Source organism: Dioscorea cayenensis, chromosome 14 (assembly GCF_009730915.1).
Source record: "Dioscorea cayenensis subsp. rotundata cultivar TDr96_F1 chromosome 14, TDr96_F1_v2_PseudoChromosome.rev07_lg8_w22 25.fasta, whole genome shotgun sequence".
Classification (NCBI taxonomy): Eukaryota; Viridiplantae; Streptophyta; class Magnoliopsida; order Dioscoreales; family Dioscoreaceae; genus Dioscorea; species Dioscorea cayenensis.
In genome coordinates, this window is record NC_052484.1 from 17,644,880 (window position 1) to 17,651,584 (window position 6,705).

Here is a 6,705-nt window from a genome sequence, read left to right on the forward strand (position 1 = left end):
TTTATTATATTGGTACCTGTTATTTGTGTGTGTGTGTGTTTTTTTGTCATTTGATTGCCCAAATATCTTCTTATTTATTGAGGACATTCATGTTATATATTAGAATATTATTATTCAAATAAATAACCACTGGATTATTATTTATAAGAACAATAAATAAATAAATAAAAGCAGAGACTTCACAATAAGACCATGATATATACACAATAAACCAAATCAAATTCAATTAATATTAGAAAAAAAACAACTTAATAAAATAAAACAAATCTTGTTTAGATAAAAATATTAACCCTTAGGATTAATTAAGTTAAAATGGCCAGGGTAATTATCCATTTTGTTTTTAAAAATGAAATTATTTTGTTCATATTGTAATTTAATTTTTATCTGCCTTCTTTTATTTATTTTATTTATTATTTTTTAAATGATGAATAAATCATGAATATTTTAAAATTAAAAGATAGATACAGGGAATACAACAGGAAAGATAGACTAAAAAAGGAAACAAGCACTAGCAATGGCTTAAAACACATAATAACACACATAATAGATGACAACACTTATAATATGAGTGGTGAATAAGAATAATAATAATGAATATTTACAGACCATAATGAATTCACTGGAATTTTTAAGTATCGTAATGCCACAAATACTCAAGGAAAATATGATTTTAATTCCTAAACTAGTTTAAAAATTTTAAATAATCCCTCATAAATATATTTATAGTTTTTATCTATATTTTTTAAACTATTTTTTATGAACATGAACAAACCAGTGTTAGGGGCATGCACAAATAATGACTTAATACTTTAATCCTTTTGTGTCTTTATCATATATATAAGTTGAAATTCGAATTAATATTTTCAACAACAATATAAACATTTGACTTTGAAGATTCAGTGTCAATAGATCATACACTAAAACTCATCTGATATTACATATTTTATTTTTATTTTTTATTTTATTTCGGCCACTTTAAGACAGAGATTAGTTAAATATTAAAAAAAATAAAACCCATTAGGAAAGTGGGAATCAAGTCATCAACTAACTTCTGAAGGAGGAAATGAGACACCATGAGCAAAATAAGTACATCATAAAATAGAGGATGGGTTTGAATAAATAAAAAAGCTTTTTCTTGCACGGAATGATAACAAATAGAAAAAGGATTAGCTGTCCAAAATTAGAGAAAATTAGGTTGTGTCTAAACATTCCATGTGCCCATTAATTCACTATTACACATAGAATCTATTTGCACATGCTCTTGTTAAGATACCAAATTACACAATATATAATAAATAGAATTATTTTAAAAATAATGCTGAACATTGTAATAAACATATCTATACGTCTATATATATATAATAGTTGTATTACATATATTTAGTTTGTTTTTTAGTCTATTAATAGTTTATAAAGTTTCTTTTTTATCAATCAAACAATGTAACTACTATTACAATCAATGACCGAACTAGAATAAAGATAAAGAATGTGTAGAACCTAAACAAATTATAAAACTTAAAAAAAATTATATTAATCCAAAGTTGGATATTATAATAATTAACGTTTTTATTTAACTAGAATTAATTTTAATTTGATGTTTGAAATTATATATACAACATACAATTTAGTAGTCTAGTGATTTTAGCTTTAATGTTTTGAAGCAAGTAAGGCTATTAATAAATTTAAAATAAATTTAATTATTGGAAAATATATATTTATAACATCCTTGCATGGTATAACTGATGTTTAAATACACAACTATTTGTTCTAGTGTGACGTTTTTTATTTTTTATTTTTTTATTTTTTATTTTTTTGTATATGCGCCTCTTTAAAATATCTCTTTGTTATATTTATTTATTTATTTATTTATATATTTTTTTATGAATCACCAGGCTCACTAATGTGGGGGTACTTGTAATGAAGAAGAAAACACAACATAGAAGTTCATACATGTGTAAGCAAGTATTATATTATTAATGAACACCTAACAACCAAACTCTATTGTCAAAAAGAGGAAGAATATGAAAGAAAAACAATATTGATATATATAGCCGGATTTTTTTATTAATATGGACAAATAAATAAAAAAATAAATAATAGATAATGATTTAAATTATAATTAAAAAATATATATATTTTCTAAATAGTTTTTTATTTATTACAAAAATAAAATGAATATGAACTAGTACCAAAATAAAAAGATATAAATCTATACACAATATATAACGTTTCATGTTTCATTAAAAAAGTTATAAAATTAATTAATCAAAATATATTATAACGGGATGATAGACAATAATACTTAATCAACCAACATGAGAATTTATTTTTGATAAATGTAGAAAAAATTTTTAAGAGATGTCTAATTAAAGAGTTAGAATAATACTATATCAACCAATTTAATTTAGAATTAAATTAGTGAACAGCTTTTCTTTAATAAAAGAAATTATTACAAACTATTTATTAAAGATTCCTTACACATGAGAAAAAACCAGAGTTTTTTCTTTATAATACATATTCACAAATAAAACTTATCTTTTAATATATCTATATAATAAGTCTTATATATATGTACCCCTGCCCTTGATTACAATAGATCTAATATTTAACTCAACTCATACACTGAGTTCAAAAATTTTTTAACTCAAATTTTGAGGATTTATAGTTTGTTTATATTTATCAAATACATAGTAAATGATGTTTTTTTTGCAACTTTTTATGGTAATTAAATGTTAGATCCTCCAAATATAAGCTCAAAGGATTGGCATTATTTAATAAGCCAAGAGATGATATGACAAATGAATGTAACATGTCTATGATGATTTAGCAAAAAGAAAAAGTGACAAGGAGAATGATGTGGCTTAACGCATGGTGACATTGCGCATGAAAATATGAGGGGCTAGAAGATTATGATAGGAGGTTATGTTTAGAGAAATTCCTTCCAATGGTTCATATCAAGAATAATTATTCTTGAAAAGAGCATCAAGGTAAGAGGATATCTCTTTGAAGAACAAATTTATTTTAGGTATGATTTTATCTATCTTTTGTAAAATCCGAGAAGATGAATCATATCTTTGGTAGAATCTTTTCATGAGAAATCTATTTCTAAAAGAGAGGAATAAATTGATTGGCAAGATTAAAAGATCATCATAAATATTGTATAGAGCTTGAGTTAGTAAGAATGTTAATTATGGGCGGAACTATTCAACGAGACTAATCAGTAAAGATTAATTGAAGATTGATTAAAGATTTGAATACCCAAGCATAGATGATTGGAGATCATGCTTGGAAGATATTGAAGACTAAATTTGGATGAGAGGAGATCAAGTTTAGTAACAATATATTGATGGATCAATTGAAGATCATAATCAAAGACCAAACTTAGACCAAGTTTGGAAAAAAAGATCGGGAGATTTTTTGTAACCATCTTTGGTGAGATGGTTGTTCGCGCCTTGGTGGGTGTGACCCTCTGGAGATGGGACTTATTGAAATTACGTTAGGAAGAAAGCGGTTATAGGCATGAGGAGTTCGGGATGAGTTAACTGCTACGAAAGAAACTAAAGGAACCGGGAGGGTTGAAGGTGTCGCAAGTTTGATTGCAACTGAGCTAAAACTCAATCATGTTAGCAAGGTAGGTAGTGTTGCAACTAGGTGTTGTAACATCTAACTTTGGAAGATGTCCAAATTAAGAAGTCGTGGAGAAGTCTAAAAGAGGAGGATCTATATAGACATAGGTGGGTCTATATAAGATACATGATTGAAAGATTTAGGATGAGCCACGTGAGAGAGACCCTTTAGTGAGGTTTGAAGAGAGTGGGCATTGGGCAATTTTGAGAGGGTATTATTTGTATTATAGTGAGTGAGAGTGTGTGTTTGTACTTTTCATTCTTAATCTCTTTTAGTGGATTATTTCTCTGGGCTTTACCCCCTATATATAACAAGGGTGTGCCAAACTAGGTAACTATATCGTGTGCCTCCTTCTTGCATGTTTGATTGTGTGTTTATGTTTTCATTACTAGTGAGTTGAGTTAAATATTAACACACAACAACCGCTCCGGATCTAACACTAAAATATCCAAATATATTTAGTTTTTCAAAGTTTATGAGATTAAAAAAATTTTAAACCAATATCAATGTTATTTTTTATTTAATTAAAACTGAAAAAATAATAATTTATAATGGTTTCATCATTGTCCAGTCTATACGGACTTCTACATATAAATTAATACCAATTCAATAATTAACCGTGATTTCCATGCTAAATAAAAAAAAATTAAAACGCAATAATATTGAAAGCATGAGATTCGGTTTGTGAAATTAAATTTTATGAATAGTCATCCTTTTTTTTTAATGAAAGAATAGTCATCCTTTATTATATATATATATATATATATATAATCTTTCCATGATTGGGAAGAGACCCAAGCAACCAATGAAGTGCTTCTCACAATCAACCAATCAATGTTTTTTCTTCCTCTCAAATTTGTTATTAAAAAGAATTAGTTTTTCAAATCATTTATTTTTAAATTTAAATTCACATAAATTACTAAAAATTACTCTAAATTTTGTTCCACCACACCCGGATTGAGAACATGCTGTGTGTTAATTAGCTAAAAAAATATTTTTACAACTGAGTGCAAGAAAATTAGTTCATAGTCTAATTTATTTTTGAAGAAAAAAAAAGTTTTAATGGCGATGAAGTAAATATATTTTTAATATTATAAAAATAATAAAACGATAAATATTTAAAAAATTCAAAAATAAAGGATGGGAAAATACATGAAAAATGCCAGTGGACTGACAGAGAAAGTTTTAATCCTCTGGGGACTGAGAAGTAATTTTATCATGTTATTATTTTATATGATAGATAATTATGTCAATCATTGGGATGATTATTAAACAATTATTTTAATAATGTTATTATAACAATAATATATATTTTTGCAATACTTTTGGCCCGTGGTTTTGTCCTTTTTCTTTTCCTCACGACGTGGCAACATCTCAACAGTGATGATGATCATCAGATGGATGTGAGGGTGGGTCCCAGTGGAACACGCGAGTTTCGTGTGAAGGCTCTTGATCGAGCCGGTGAACCGACAACGACGACCCGAAAACGTGCCTTCTTAGATCACACCTTGGTCTGGTGCCCCCTCGGAACACTTTTGGGAATCCTTCTCCACCTTCATAATTGAGAAAATAATAATAATATATATATATATATATATATTGCAGATAGATCATCTGGGGAACGTTCACAGAAACATCCCATAGAATGAAAAGGTTGAGAAATAGAATGGTACTCTCTTCCATTGTGTTGTCCTGCTGTGCTTTGTATTTAATTTAACTTTTCATTTGTTCCAAGTTCCCACTATAGGTCTATCTAGTAAAAATCAAATTGGACGTGTTGAGATTGTTTCACTGTGTAACTATTTACAAGCGTAGTAAAATTATGCATCTGAATGATCTAGACTATTGGCTTGTGATCTAAGGGTTCACAATCAACTTGCTTAGAATTTATATATGAGGATGTCAACAATCCACGAGTATTCACCCTTTCTCTCTCTCTCTCTCTATATATATATATTTATATAAGGCGGTGTCATTTAAGAATGTTCATAAATTTTAAATCTATGAACATCCATGCTTTAATTGTAGGGTTGTAATCCAACAATCATTTGAATAGCCTCCATAAGGTAGAAAAAAATACTCATTCGAACAACATTGGTTTACATAAATAGTATTATGATCACAACAATAACTCAATCAATATGAATTATTCAATCAACCTAACTAACACTCTCTCATCCGATTTTCATACAGTGTATAACCCTCCAGCTACTATCCATCCCACTTACTCTCTATCTTTCTCATCTCATATCTCTCTTTTACTTTTGTTAATGTATGGGTGTTTGTAGATGTATTATATATATATCTAAAAAATAAAAAATTTCACATATGCTCTTATGTATGTTAAAATCACCAGCTATATCAGAAACGTGCACATGCATAAAATTAATCTCTTAGCACACCCATACCTTCACCCTATGTGAGCTAAAGTTTGAATCTGTCTACTCATCATGAAATAACACAATGCAAGAAACCTGGTGCCAACAAACTGAGATTTTTAGCAATTGAATTATTAATTTATTTTATAATTGAGAAAAATCATGCGTATATACTCGCTCAAAAATCTTGAAATTACTCAAATATCTTCGTAAAAATTTCTCATTTCAGATATATATATATATATATACACACACAAATATATACACCTAAAAAGTTAAAAATTTTACATTATGTAAATTTTAAATAGTAAATATTTAGAGATATACATATAAATAGTATCTAATTCGGCTAATTTTCATTTATTGATTAATTATATTATAACATTTAGTTAAATGGACTCATAATATTTACAAGTAATTTTTGAGTTTTTTCGAATAAAGATATAAAAACCGCATTTCATTTTTTTTTTTTTGTTAATAATTAATTTAATATTCTGAAATACAGGGCGTGGATAGACAGGGCTGAGCTAAAATGGGCCGGAATTACGAACAACCCGGCCCAAAATTGCGAAAATTTGTGTTTCCGATGAAATAAATTGGAATATTTTAAATATAAAATAAGTGAAATTAATAGAATTGCAAAAAAGTCCTTGATAATTGATATATATATTTACTCCATATCGCTTTATTGCTTTAAGTT